We start from the raw sequence: 16834 nt of genomic DNA, 5'->3' as shown, positions 1-16834 counted from the left end.
AACAAATGGTTTTATAACTGATTATATTATCACTTGATGTACAAAACATATTCAATATAACAGCACTGCACTCATTCTTAAGGGAGCAAAATATTTGTGATTCAATATGGCTTCTTTTAAAGGAAATGCCTATAAAATCAAACCTTCTTCTTCTTAACATTTTGCTGGTTTTTTCCAATTTATTTTCAGCTGTTGATCGAGAAAGAGATTACACGTGATCGTTTTCTGACAAACGTGAACTAGTTATTCATTATGTTCCTGAAATGCCTCTCTCTACAACATTGTCATTATCCAAGCCATGTTATAATATGTACCTTAAGTTATCATTTTTCCTATTTTCGCAAAATCTCATATATGTACTTCCTTCTTGCACATAATCCCATGATATTTTATTAATTATATTTTGATCCGGAAACTTTTCCCTGTGTTATTAATATTTTTCATCCGATTATTTGGTTTCATTAGATAACTGAGCATGACCCGGGACATGTCTGATATGTTTTCTGATACGTCTCCCCTCGGAATTGATATCCCGTTCTCGCTGTCATCGGTTTTGATCGTGCGTGCCAAAGGTTGAGCCCAAGATAACTGTGGCCTTTCATGTCAATATGGTATGATCGACGTCATTGAATGAGAAGCGATTTGGTAGCTGTCATTATAGAAAAGTGACACTCCCAAAAAACGTTCAAGGCATGCGAAACACATGGGTGGTCGGGTGGCGTAATGGTAACGCACTCGCCTTTCATTACCAAGGTGTCCGGAGATCGATTCCAGGAACGGACGTGAGAAGGTATGGGGTCACATGATCTCCCAAAGTAATGCCCCTTTCGCACTTCCATCCAAGCCAGCGAGACTGACTGATGTTAGTTGGATAACCTGTTTCGCAATTGTTGTAAATAGGTAAAAAAAATTAACTAACGATTTTAATTTTAAGCATTTGATGCTGGACTGCATATGATGGGTAGTTACAGAAGTTATGAACGCTGTCGTGGCTATATCACTGATTCAAAACGGCATGTGACAGACATGGGTAACATACAAGTTTTAAAGACATTGAACATGTATTGTAGAAGGTTACTTCTAAAACGTTCTTTTTATCATAGGATTGTTCCCACACATTACCTTAAAATACTAACAACAGGAGTGGTATATCACTTTTGTATAAGGAAAACTTTCCTAGTATCAGCTTTAACGCTCTTGGTGCTCCTGTCAAACTTGGTTCGATAACAAAGGGTTCAATATGGTAGTTTCACAAGTAAGTCAAATATTTTAGTATCTTTACAAAAAATATCAGACACACGCGTGAAACATATTTCTCATTAATAAAGGCACTATTAATTTTTTCTAATTTTAACACATTCACTAGCAAAAACTATACATTTCTCTATATTTAATTGGAAAAAATGTAATGAATTATCAATGAAGGACCAGTTTAATTCAACAACTACTGTGATGATAATCACTATAATCTCGTTAAGTCACAGAGGTATTACTGTAATATTTGTAAGTGTTGCTTTCCGTTCCCATTCGGAGTAAGGTATTTTTGTAAAATTTATAAGCGTTGCCTACCGTTCCCAATCTGGGTTAGATATTTCTGTAAAAATTTATAAGCGTTGCCTTCCGTTCCCATTTGGAGTAAGGTATTTTTGTAAAATTTATAAGCGTTGCCTACCGTTCCCAATCAGGGTTAGGTATCTCTGTTGTGTTTGTAAGCGTTCCCTACCGTTCCCAATCAGGGTTAGGTATTTCTACCGTTTCGACATTTGAAGCACGTGATATGGCTAAAATTTCTTGCATAAGAACAGTTACAAAACACCGGGTCTTTTTCTAAAATACATTTTAAGGGTGTCTGTCTATATACCTGTATTTCATTTTGTCATATTTGGTTTTATCGATTTTGATTTTGAATCATTTGTCCTCATTTTTCGATAAATCAGAATATCTTATCTTACTGCCATTGTCCAATAGTATGCAGTGTTGCCTCGAAACTCCTCAATATCACATGAACTTCTGGCTTAATAACAACACACTGTCGCTCACTCATCTAAAACGGATCAGCGTTTCTGTAAGACTTAGAATAATAAAAGCCAGTATTAACTCTATTTTGCTGTTGTTGAAATCCGCTCCGATGTTGAGGGATGGTGTGACAGATCGTGTCAAATATTGCATTCCCCCCGAAACCATTAACACTACACACGACCCGAATTCAGGTCCAGTTTCACGACGACTAATTGGCATGGAGCAAACTCCTACTAATTGGAGCAGTTTCCCAGGACAGGAAATTCTTGTACTGTGAATTGCAACTTAATTTGTGTTTTTTTGCCAGTGTGTCGATGGCTAATTAATTATTAGGTTGCCAGTAACACTCCAGTTATAGACCCCGTCGATGAGCCTGGAGGACACACATCCGTCCCGGGGCCATTACCGTCCCAGTACACTCCGATAGCCTCTCGGCCCCACTTAAATTCAGGAACCACATGGTATGTAGTGATTGGTGAAGTGTTACAGGACAACATGCGTTTATGTTTAATTAATTTTTAAAAATATCAATATCCGTTTAATATCAAACATTTGAATGTACCTTTAACCAAAAACAGATTAAACTCGCCGTCAACGTCTTGCGAATTGCATCACATTAGATCTGCTCAAGTATTTTCAAAACCATTCAGTGTTTTTATTTTGTTACATTATAAATTCTTGAATTTTGATAATTCATTTTGTTGTATTTTCTATACTTCTTAAAATCAGAAAAAATGTGACATGACCGCGTGATATTTGGTAATTTGTTCGGGGGAAATTCTCTCTTCTATATGTCTATAATTACAATGTGTGATTTTGTGTGTTTATGTGTTGCTAATTTGTCGTCATTACAGCGAAAGGAGGGTAAGAGTACACATGATACTGTAAAGGACCGATAGCATTCCGCCCATATCCAACACGGTCTCAGTTGTAACGTAATAGACAGTCGCCGACCTATAAAACAAAGCTAATTTGAATGGCTTTTATGTGTTTTCGAGTAGCCCGGTCATAAATATAACTTCAGTGCAAGCTTTACGTTAAGAGTAATGAAGGCGAGTCATTAAAGGGACAGGCCCGGTCCTAGATCAGTAACAGAGTCACGACAGTCGTTAAAGGGACAGGCCCGGTTCTAGATCAGTAACACAGAGTCACGACAGTCATTAAAGGGACAGGCCCGGTCCTAGATCAGTAACACAGAGTCACGATAGTCATTAAAGGGACAGGCCCGGTCCTAGATCAGTAACACAGAATCGCGACAGTCATGAAAGGAACAACCCCGGTTCTAGATCAGTAACACAGAGACACGACAGTCATCAAAGGGACAGGCCCGGTCCTAGATCAGCAACACGGAGTCACGATAGTCATTAAAGGGACAGGCCCGGTCCTAGATCAGTAACAGAGTCACGACAGTCATTAACGGGACAGACCCGGTCCTAGATCAGTAACACAGAGTCACGATAGTCATTAAAGGGACAGGCCAGGTCCTCCATCAGTAACACAGAGTCACGACAGTTATTAAAGGGACAGACCTAGTCCTAAATCAGTAACACAGAGTCACGACAGTCAAAAACGGGACGGTCCCGATCCTAGATCAGTAACATAGAGTCACGACAGTCATTAACGGGACGGTCCCGATCCTAGATCAGTAACACAGAGTCACGACAGTCATTAAAGGCACAGAATCACGACGGTCATTATTGGGACAAAACCGGTCCTAGATCAGTAACACAGAAACATGACAGGGTCATTTACGGGAGAGCCCGGTCCTAAATCAGTAACACAGAGTCACGACAGTCATTAACGGGACGGTCCCGATCCTAGATCAGTAACGTAGAGTCACGACAGTCATTAAAGGCACAGAATCACGACGGTCATTATTGGGACAAAACCGGTCCTAAATCAGTAACACAGAAACACGACAGGGTCATTTACAGGAAAACCCGGTCCTAAATCAGTAACACAGAGTCACGACAGTCATTAACGGGACAGACCCGGTTCTAGATCGGTAACACAGAGTCACGATAGTCATTTAAGGGACAGGCCCGGTTCTAGATCAGTAACACAGAGTCACGACAGTCATTAACGGGACAGACCCGGTCCTAGATCAGTAACACAGAGTCACGACAGTCATTAACGGGACAGACCCGGTTCTAGATCACTAACACAGAGACACGACAGTCATTAACGGGACAGGCCCGATCCTAGATCAGTAACACAGAATCCCGACAGTCATTAAAGGGATAGGCCCGGTCCTATATCAGTAACACAGAATCCCGACAGTCATTAACGGGACAGACCCGGTCCTAGATCACTAACACAGAGACACGACAGTCATTAACGGGACGGTCCCGATCCTAGATCAGTAACACAGAATCCCGACAGTCATTAAAGGGATAGGCCCGGTCCTATATCAGTAACACAGAGTCCCGACAGTCATTTAAGGGACAGGCCCGGTCCTAGATCAGTAACACAGAGTCACGACAGTCATTAACGGGACAGACCCGGTTCTAGATCGGTAACACAGAGTCACGATAGTCATTTAAGGGACAGCCCCGGTTCTAGATCAGTAACACAGAGTCACGACAGTCATTAAAGGGACAGGCCCGGTTCTAGATCAGTAACACAGAGTCACGACAGTCATTAACGGGACAGACCCTGGTCCTAGATCAGTAACACAGGGTCGCGACAGTCATTAACGGGACAGACCCGGTTCTAGATCACTAACACAGAGACACGACAGTCATTAACGGGACAGGCCCGATCCTAGATCAGTAACACAGAATCCCGACAGTCATTAAAGGGATAAGCCCGATCCTGGATCAGTAACACAGAGTCCCGACAGTCATTTAAGGGACAGTCCCAGGTCCTAGATCAGTAACACAGAATCCCGACAGTCATTAAAGGGACAGACCCGGTTCTGGATCACTAACACAGAGACACGACAGTCATTAACGGGACAGGCCCGATTCTAGATCAGTAACACAGAATCCCGACAGTCATTAAAGGGACAGGCCCGGTCCTAGATCAGTAACACAGAGTCCCGACAGTCATTTAAGGGACAGTCCCAGGTCGTAGATCAGTAACACAGAATACCGACAGTCATTAAAGGGACAGACCCGGTTCTGGATCACTAACACAGAGACACGACAGTCATTAACGGGACAGGCCCGATTCTAGATCAGTAACACAGAATCCCGACAGTCATTAAAGGGACAGGCCCGGTCCTAGATCAGTAACACAGAGTCACGACAGTCATTAAAGTGACAGACCTAGTCCTCGGTCAGTTACATTTCTCGTCAACTATATATGTTTTGTGTCCTTTTGCGCTGTTATATTACTATGATTCTCTTCCATCACAAATATGTTATCTAATTCAAATCAACTGCAATGTCTAATGTTTTTCCTTTATGGCTTGTCATTTTAACGATCTCCAAACACATTCAATTTCAGGTACTCTTTCGTCTGAGAATTTACACGTATATTTTCAAGCTGTATGCATCTCGGCAGATTTTTCTTCACACTCCACAGTGTCATCTTTTGTAACGGATGCGCGTTGTTATATCACTTTTGACGTTTTAGATTCATGATACCATAAAAATCTAGTATTTTGACCCAAAATTCCTCAGAACCATTTCCGTTTTGTCCCAGAGTCACTTCCGCTTTGTCCCGCCTCTGCGTTCCCGGATCGTGAAATATATCACCGTCCATGTAAGTGTTATATCAATGTCACATACGATGAAATGTTGGAAATGGATCCCTGACAAGACTTGTATGTTTAAGAGACCTCGTAAAACCCGGCATTTTTCGAGACAGACAACTTTACATCCAGAGCTTTGTCAAATAACGAGCGCTGCTGTTTAGATTGTTGCTCTGGAAGTATTAACGGAGTGGCAATAGTGCAAGCGATGGGATATAATGTCCCTTATAAAACTACAATCAGATTACTCGGATGTCCTCACCACCAATAAAGTTCGGAATTACTCGGGACGTATGGAGCTTAAGCCGCTCTCCGGGGAGTTTGCCATCCTGACTAGGGCTCGATGGCTGTAGTAGCGTTTAATTATCACCATTAGAATGACCAATATACGGATAATGATCCATAGCGACATGTTCAATGTAACAAATGCCCCTCCATTGTCATACAAGCCTCTCGGGAACAAGGACTTTGAAGTGTCGTTAAGCGCGTTACTGACGTAGATTACCCGTTCGGTCCAGGACGATTTCCACCATTCATAGGTATAATCAAGCTAGCGACACCAGGAATAAATTTATTTACTTTCTGCTCACATCAGAATGTCTGGCCTAATTGGATTGACGGGAACCATGAGGTCCGGTGGGGACTCCAGTATGTGACAGACATACGGAGAACTGTTTTGTGCCTCGTGAAGACAAGTAGTTAAAGTAAAGCCGACAACTGCCGGCGCCGGCACTCTCCCCAAACGGTACTTGAGAACTTTCGAAAATTGACGGCGATTCCTGGCATGTTACTCTGCACAGCAAGACAATCAATGTTTCAAACTTACTCTAGAACAATGCTATCATTTATTGTTCTTTCTAATTCAATTTTACCGAAATTTAACAGGCAATAAAGCGGGGTGATCGCCTCCGTTGCAATGGCGATGTGAACGATACTTTGTTTCAATCTTTCAATATTTCAACGTTTAGATTTTCTTCGTCTAATTAATCTTGCCGTAATATATCCTCTAGGGAAATATAGGAATTTGAGAGCTTTGTTAAAATATAACTATAATTTTGACCTAGCATGATAATACTCTTAAATGTTTTTACACGTTTGAAGTAAAAGTCTTCAAAATCAATGTTGCAGACGTAACAAACTGGGTACTAATATACCCGCTATACCCTTCCATTTTACACTCAAGAACAGTCAAAATGTTACGCATTAACTTCATTGTATAAAATCTTCATTCACCACTCGGTAATGTGTATTTCAGATGTCATAAAACACCTATAAGTAGAGAAACGTGTAAACAAAATAAATAGATTAACATAAAGATCTTTTATGATTCTCGGGCTGAAACACGTATCCGAATCAAAATCGCAAAAGTGAACAATCCCGTCTGATGACAGGTGGGTGAAGTTAGCAGCGGATTGACGAATCTCCGGTACAGAATCCACTGCTAACTTCAGCCCCTCAGTTAGAATATAATTTGGAATCATAAATTTATATAGGAGAGCTAACTAATTACTTTAAACCATATTACTCAGTTGTTTCCTCCTCTAAGGAACTCGTAGGTGATGCTAATGGCCTAAATTATTGAAACCTAGAAGGAAACGGAGGAAAATCATATCTGGCCGAAAGAGAGTGTCAAAAAATGGGTTAAAAACCAAACACAATATAGGAAGGTTCACTACCCAAACACAATATAGGAAGGTTCGCTAACCAAATACAATATAGGAAGGTTCACAACCCAAACACAATATAGGAAGGTTCACTAACCAAACACAACATAGGAAGGTTCACTAACCAAACACAACATAGGAAGGTTCACTAACCAAATACAATATAGGAAGGTTCACTAACCAAACACATTGGGGGAAGGTTTACTAACCAAACACAATATAGAAAGGTTCACTAACCAAACACAATATAGGACGGTTCACAAACCAAACACAATATAGGAAGGTTCACAACCCAAACACAATATAGGAAGGTTCACTAACCAAACACAACATAGGAAGGTTCACTAACCAAATACAATATAGGAAGGTTCACTAACCAAACACATTGGGGGAAGGTTTACTAACCAAACACAATATAGAAAGGTTCACTAACCAAACACAATATAGGACGGTTCACTAACCAAACACAATGTAGGAAGGTTCACTAACCAAACACAATGTAGGAAGGTTCACTAACCAAACACAATATAGGAAGGTTCACTAACCAAACACAATATAGGAAGGTTCACTAACCAAACACAATATAGGAAGGTTCACTAACCAAACACAATATAGGAAGGTTCACTAACCAAACACAATATAGGAAGGTTCACTAACCAAACACAGTATAGGAAGGTTCACTAACCAAACACAATATAGGAAGGTTCACTAACCAAACACAATATAGGAAGGTTCACTAACCAAACACAAGATAGGAAGGGTCACTAACCAAACACAATATAGGAAGGTTCACTATTCAAACACAATAAAGGAAGGTTCACCAACCAAACACAATATAGGAAGGTTCACTGACCAAACACAATGGGGGAAAGTTTACTAACCAAACACAGTATAGATAGGTTCACTAACCAAACACAATGTAGGAAGGTTCACTAACCAAACACAATGGGGGAATGTTCACTAACCAAACACAATATAGGAAGGTTCACTAACCAAACACAATATAGGAAGGTTCACTAACCAAACACAATATAGGAAAGTTCACTAACCAAACACAAGATAGGAAGGTTCACTAACCAAACACAATATAGGAAGGTTCACTATTCAAACACAATAAAGGAAGGTTCACTAACCAAACACAATATAGGAAGGTTCACTGACCAAACACAATGGGGGAAAGTTTACTAACCAAACACAGTATAGATAGGTTCACTAACCAAACACAATGTAGGAAGGTTCACTAACCAAACACAATGGGGGAATGTTCACCAACCAAACACAATATAGGAAGGTTCACTGACCAAACACAATATAGGAAGGTTCACTGACCAAACACAACATAAGGAGGTTCACTAACCAAACACAATGTAGGAAGGTTCACTGACCAAACAAAATATAGGAAGGTTCACAACCCAAACACAATATAGGAAGGTTCACTAACCAAACACAATATAGGAAGGTTAATGAAAATAAAAAGACATTATTTCCACTATCTTCAAAAAATACAGATGGCATATGATACATCTTGTCGTAACGTTGTCTATGATAATTGTTATAGTTTGTTGATATCCTCTCTGATATTACTTAGTAATGATATAGAGTCAAATCCGGGACCTCTGTGTAACCTAGGTATTACACATTTGAATGTTAGATCCCTACGTAACAAAATTGATATAATTGATTCTGAGTTATCACATTGTAATATCTTATGTCTTACAGAAACACATCTTTCACCTAACATATCTGATGATGATATAGTTTTATCCTCATATTCTAAAAAAATTCATAGGCGTGACCGAAGGACTGGTCCTAGGGGAGGTGTCATTATTTATTGCAAAGAGTCTGTTTTTTCAAAGAGACGTATAGACCTAGAAAATGATGATATAGAAATTATTTGGATTGAAGTTAAAATTGACTGTCACACATTCTTGCTTGGCTGCTTATACAGACCTGAATCAAATATTGCCTATTGGTCCAAGCTTGACATTATGTTAGAAACTGTTATTGAAACTGATATGAATGTGATAATTACTGGTGATATTAATGTAAATATGCTGAATATTGAACAAAATCCTCATCCTAATCACTTGTTGATGAAACATAACCTGAGTAATTTAGTAACTGAACCTACGAGAATAACACCAACTACCTCCACTTTACTAGATGTTGTCTTAACAAATACTATTAGTATTATCCAGAACACTGTTGTTCATCCTCCAATTTGCAGTGACCACTCAGTCGTATCTTTTGATGTTCTTTATTCAATATTTAAGCAAAAATCTTACATTAGTGAAAAGTATATTTTTCATGAAGCTGATATTGAGAGTATGAATACTGAGTTGGCATCAATTGATTGGAATACATTATCTAGTACTTAATCTGTGGTTGAGTTGAACCATTATCATATTGATTGTATTAATGACTTGATTTCTTGTTTCGTTCCTGTAAAAAAGATTACTATTCGTCCAAATGATAAACCCTGGATGAACAGGGAGATGAAATTGAAAATTAGACAGCGTAACCGTGTTCATAAAAAAATCTAGATCTGGCTCATCTCAACAACACTAGGAAAACTACAGACAAAAAAAGAAATGAAGTAATTGACTTAATTAGAAAAGCAAAGAAAACTTATTATGAAAATCTAGAGAAATGTCTAAGTGATAAAACCCTTCCCCCTAGTAAGTGGTGGAAGATTGCCAACTCAGTATTCAAAACTAATAATAAATCAGCCTCAATGCCACCTTTAAATGATAATGGTTCATATATTAGTCATCCCTTTGCAAAAGCTGAATGTTTGAATACTTACTTTACTTCTATTTCTACTTCCTCTGCAAATCTTAAGCCTTTACCACCAGTTATACTTAATACTCATCTCATTTTGGACAATATTATTATTTCTGAACAAGATGTTAAAGATCAACTCTCTGTTCTTAATGAACAATATAGGAAGGTTCACTAACCAAACACAATGTAGGAAGGTTCACTAACCAAACACAATATAGGAAGGTTCACTAACCAAACACAATATAGGAAGGTTCACTAAGCAAACACAATGTAGGAAGGTTCACTAACCAAACACAATGTAGGAAGGTTCACTAACCAAACACAATGTAGGAAGGTTCACTAACCAAACACAATGTAGGAAGGTTCACTAACCAAACACAATGTAGGAAGGTTCACTAACCAAACACAATGTAGGAAGGTTCACTAACCAAACACAATATAGGAAGGTTCAGTAACCAAACACAATGTAGGAAGGTTCACTAACCAAACACAATGTAGGAAGGTTCACTAACCAAACACAATGTAGGAAGGTTCACTAACCAAACACAATGTAGGAAGGTTCACTAACCAAACACAATATAGGAAGGTTCACTAACCAAACACAATGTAGGAAGGTTCACTAACCAAACACAATATAGGAAGGTTCACTAACCAAACACAATATAGGAGGGTTCACTAACCAAACACAATATAGGAGGTTCACTAACCAAACACAATATAGGAAGGTTCACTAACCAAACACAATATAGGAAGGTTCACTAACCAAACACAATGTAGGAAGGTTCACTAACCAAACACAATGTAGGAAGGTTCACTAACCAAACACAATGTAGGAAGGTTCACTAACCAAACACAATATAGGAAGGTTCACTAACCAAACACAATATAGGAGGTTCACTAACCAAACACAATATAGGAAGGTTCACTAACCAAACACAATATAGGAAGGTTCACTAACCAAACACAATATAGGAGGTTCACTAACCAAACACAATATAGGAAGGTTCACTACCCAAACACAATGTAGGAAGGTTCACTAAACAAACACAATATAGGAAGGTTCACTAACCAAACACAATATAGGAAGGTTCACTAACCAAACACAATGTAGGAAGGTTCACTAACCAAACACAATGTAGGAAGGTTCACTAACCAAACACAGTATTAGAAGGTTCATAAACATTAGAATGAGCACTGACTTAATTTTAATATTGAATGATTTGAAACCAGTAACTGGGTCTATTTCGGTTTAACACTTAGTAGCCTCGATCTGACAAATAGACAAAATAGCCATCTTGGGGACTGGTTCATGATAAACACCTATTGTACGAATAGCCAGTCTGTAGACACACACTAATGTGTGAGGTATGAAGATTTTATCAACTTAATCATATAGTATTTGCTTAAATCGTGAGGATAGCCAATGTTACACAAAGACTTTCCTATGATAACAGCTTAAGTGTCTGTTGTTTCTAAACACGAGATGTACAAGACATTAGACATTTCACAGTCAATATTATTAAAGACACGTGTAGTATTTAGTGAGATTTATCATTGTATGAGAGACATTCCAGTGTTCCTCGCTAACACAAACCGCTTTCTAGGACATTTCTTTTCTGGTCTCGTTCATTATGTACCAAGCTAGCGAGGCCGTCTTCCTCAGAATATGTTTGTCTTCGTTACCGAGACAGGAATAATTGGCCTAAATTACAGATGGGTTTTAATCATCCGATTCCAACAATATCTGTTTCATGTTCAAATGCCATGCCTTCAAAATCATGATTTGTATATTTCTGATCACCTTCCTCTACCATTTGCATACTAGTCTAGGATCATTTATAATGCTAACATTGACATCCGTTTTGGAGACGATGGGACGTCTTATATTTGTACATTAAGAATGCAAATATGTCCACGTTCTCAATTTGATGCCCTTTCTATGGTCTACGTTTATTATAAGGCGACTTTATCATCCTCTTCTTAATTGTTACTTTAAGCTAATAATGCCTGATACTTTGTACAATCAATGGCTTTTTCATAGATCCTTTAATATGATACAAACATTCTGAGAGTCCATTAGTATCGATCGTTCGCAGCAAGGTAAGCCGACGTCTCTCCCCGCCTACTGGCAGTAGCAGCTGTGGCGGGAACAGGACGGGAGTGTCGTCTGCTCGAAGCGCATCCTAAACACTTCTTTATGGGCGATCCTGTGACGGATGGAAGACGCCCGGGTGATCTATCACCTTACTGCATGATTCAGTGTAGGGTAGAAAACCATACTTCATCATTTTCTTAGGATCTTTCCCAGAATTTTTTTTTAAGATGCAAGATATATGAGAATGGAAATTTTTCCTATTACTCGGTCTGCACTGTACCAGATAAATGTTTTAGGGAAGCGCTTTTTTTGAGTGATGTCATTGAACATGAGAGATATTCTACTATATTCTGTGGTAACAGATCGTCAAAACATGTAATCCTACCAAACTGTGCAAATAATGATTTGGAATTGAAATAAGGTGTTCTCATTTCGTCTTTCCTGTTGTAACTAAATGTTTAAGATTTTTATGTCAAGGTTCATGAAAACCTGGAATAAAATGTAGTCAAGATTGAAATATCAGCTTGAGTAGAAATTGGGCCAGAGTTCCGATTAAATTCCATGATTTCTGGATTTTTATTTCACTCAGTCACGCTATATCTGGTAAAACTAGAGGTCAGATATTACCAAATACAAATTTCGAATCGGGATCATGTAGATGTTTGTTTTTTTTTCAAATTCTATTCACGTAAGTTCACGTACTTAAATTATTGATTTGCGCTTCTGAGTACAATATAAACCATCTTAATCGCTCTATTTTATCAATGATAATGATCCTTTGAGATTTTCTCTGTATCAAATAAACTTATTAACACGTTTTATCTCCAGCGAATCCTACTCGGTTACCTCTCGTTGCAGTAAGTAGATATTCCTTTAATTTCATCCGTATTTGGTTTCCTTGTTAAAAACTGGGGTATATACATATCGCCATTTATCATTTCAATCTGACACAAAATTAGATATTGGTACCTGTACCCACTCATCTGCCTGTATGCCTGGTATATAACAACGTATCACTCGAAAGAAAATTAAAACACATATAAAGAGTGTCATTCACATAAGACCACAAATATATGTTTATTAATTATTTATCAATTTTTCAAAATCAATATTGAAGAATAACGTTAGTTATCAATAAAATTTTAATATTCGGGATTTTTTGGGTTATAAGGATAAATGTTTATTTCCTGTCCTTTAAATCACGTCGAACTCCCCGTGGGATTTTATCTTTACGTCAATGATATATTATATACTTACCTGTCCTTGTTATAATCAGGAGAGATAACGTTTAATACACGATAAATACATTTTTATGGTGTTTTGTAATTAGTCCCTCCTTAAAAACGAGACGAGTTCTAGATTTACAACGTATCAGTTACATTTTCCTTTCGGGGTCACACAAATGATAACCTAGATGCTGACCATAAGTGTGGACAAGTATTCTATAACGTGCAGTTTGCTCTGTTAGGGATCTTTGAAACAGTATCAATGGAACGGATAGGACAAGGTCTTTACTGGTATAACGACATTTCAGTCGTAGATAATGACTACAAATAAATCCCGACATATCGCATTTCCTTTGGATGGCTATTGTATGATAATTACTATTGTGACATTCGACGTATAGTTAGGATTCCTAGGTTAATGACTTACAGAATCCTCCTCATAGATACAGGACAGAACAGGTGGTCTGTCGCATGTAACTAAATCACAGTTATCCTCCCTTCACTCGTAAATTACCTCAATATTGTATTGCACATCGTACTGTCGGCAAACACGTGCGTCAAGTATTGACCTCCGAAGCCTGACGCTGTACAATCAACCTGGACGAGACTTGCCTCGGGCCATATTAGATGCTGGTAGCAATTTTTTGTCAGCATCAGACGGTGTATGGGTATTCACGGTACCCGGATAGTATTGCATTGAACACATAATCATATCCCGACAGTACTGTATTAAACACATTATCATCCCCACAGTACTGTATTAAACACATTATCATATCCTGACAGTACTGTATTAAACACATTATCATATCCTGACAGTACTGTATTAAACACATTATCATATCCTGACAGTACTGTATTTAACACATTATCATCCCGACAGTACTGTATTAAACACATTATCATATCCTGACAGTACTGTATTTAACACATTATCATATCCCGACAGTACTGTATTAAACACATTATCATCCCGACAGTACTGTATTAAACACATTATCATATATTGACAGTACTGTATTAAACACATTATCATCCCGACAGTACTATATTAAACACACTATTATATCCTGACAGTACTGTATTAAACACATTATCATCCCGACAGTACTATATTAAACACATTATTATATCTTGACAGTACTGTATTAAACACATTATTATATCTTGACAGTACTATATTAAACACATTATTATATCTTGACAGTACTGTATTAAACGTGTCATATCCTGACAGTACTGTATTAAACTTGTCATATCCTGACAGTGCTGTATCAAACACTTTATCATATCATGTTAGTTTTTGGTATCCATTGCGAGTAGTATTTGTCAAAACAATTCATAGCATTGTATACTGAAACTATTTGGTTAAATATTGCATCATATTCTGATACTATTGGGCTAAACTCAGTTTTATATCCCCTGTAATATTGGGTTAAGCATGGTATTTTATCCTGACAGTATTGGGTCAAACTTAGTTTCATATCCCCTGTAATATTGGGTTAAGCATGGTATTTTATCCTGACAGTATTGGGTCAAACTTAGTTTCATATCCCCTGTAATATTGGGTTAAGCATGGTATTTTATCCTGCCAGTATTGGGCTAAACTCAGTTTCATATCCCCTGTAATATTGGGTTAAGCATGGTATCATATCCTGACAGTATTGGGTTAAACATAGTTCCATTACGATAGCGTCATATGCTGATAGTATTGGTTAAACCAGACTCTAATCCTGATGGTATTGGGTAAAACCCCACTGAACGGACAAATATATTAATTAATCCCATACTGCATTTTGTTTCTCACAAGGTCCAATATTTCATCATGTAACTACCCAGCTACACATGTGTCAGTACGATTATACCTACGGCATCTTTATTGCCAAATTACCACACAAGCAAGATTACCTTGCGGTGCTGTGATTGGCTAAAGGTTCCAATGTGGCGTCATTACTTCATGACGTCATATGTATTGTGACGTCACATAAAACAAACATGTAGAGTCAATTTGATATCAAGCTCTATTTGATATGAGTGTGTTACTGTCAAATATTTCATGTCAAACATTTCATTAGTTTCAGTGATAAATATTGAGATAGTGATATCGTGTTAAATATTTGTTTTATGTACGTAAAATATATCAAGTTACTATCTACACTGTAACTACTGTATGATTCTTTCAAATCATTTCAAAATCTGTATTTAGGTATCATCAAGAGGCCTAAAGGCCTTTGCGGTCATCCGAGTGCTTAAAATTTTGTCGCTGTTGTTGTGACATATGTCATAGAAATAATGTTGTCAATAGTGTATACTTGAGCTACATTTAATTCATAATTTTGGTAATGCAACTTTAAAATTCCTTTCCATACATGAAGAGCATTTGATTCTATCATATCTGGCTCTTGAGAAAAAGATTTTTTGAAATCTGAGTCAATCTGACCCCTTTTGCCCCCACCTCATTAGTGTCTGGGGGTCAGCCAAGGTCAATACGCGCATATCATTTCACTGTCATCCTATACGTTGAGAGGATTTTTGAAATTATATTCCATTTGGTCTGTTTTGCACGCGCCTATTAGCCCTTGGGGGAACAGCCAGGTTCCGTATGTTCATACCGTCATTATGAAAAATTACCGCGGTTGAAGCCTCGTATGGTTTAAAGATCATCTAAGAGAAAAAAAAACACTCGAGCGGCTTATTGAACACATGAAACTATAACAAGAACAAATTGTTTGAACAATACGGATCGAAATTTAGTTGTTATTTAACAATGAGAACGTAACATAATTGTAAATATTCTGACACGGAGAACATTACTTGGCGATCAACTAGACGGTAAAATTACAGTTATCGCCAGGTTTATTTAGGCATCCGGCTGTAGAGTGTCGGTGATGTCAGTTTTATGTGAGAAATGGAAATATTGCTGGGACAATTTCAACAACTACAGTGAGAGCTGCATAATTCTCTTTTTTCAACATCCTATCTAATGCGTGCTTTATATCACCTTTGTGGGCGTACGTTCAAAACGGAAAAAACGGAATCTAAACGGTTTTTGAAATAATAAAATAAAAGCGAGAATGTTAAACCAAACCAGAAAAGTAGATAAAAGTCCTATAACACCAGGATGAGTAACACATTCTCATACAACACATGTAACACATTCGCATACAACACTCACATATAACACATTCTCATACAACACTCACATATAACACATTATCAAACCACACTCACATATAACACATTCTCATACAACACTCACATATAACACATTCTCATACAACACATTCTCATACAACACATGTAACACATTCGCATACAACACATGTAACACATTCGCATACAACACATG

The sequence above is a fragment of the Ylistrum balloti genome, unplaced genomic scaffold (genome assembly GCF_031769215.1).
Source record: "Ylistrum balloti isolate Yb309-2 unplaced genomic scaffold, AGI_CSIRO_Ybal_v1 Utg370240, whole genome shotgun sequence".
NCBI classification, from domain to species: Eukaryota; Metazoa; Mollusca; class Bivalvia; order Pectinida; family Pectinidae; genus Ylistrum; species Ylistrum balloti.
Note: the sequence above shows the minus strand (reverse complement) of the source record.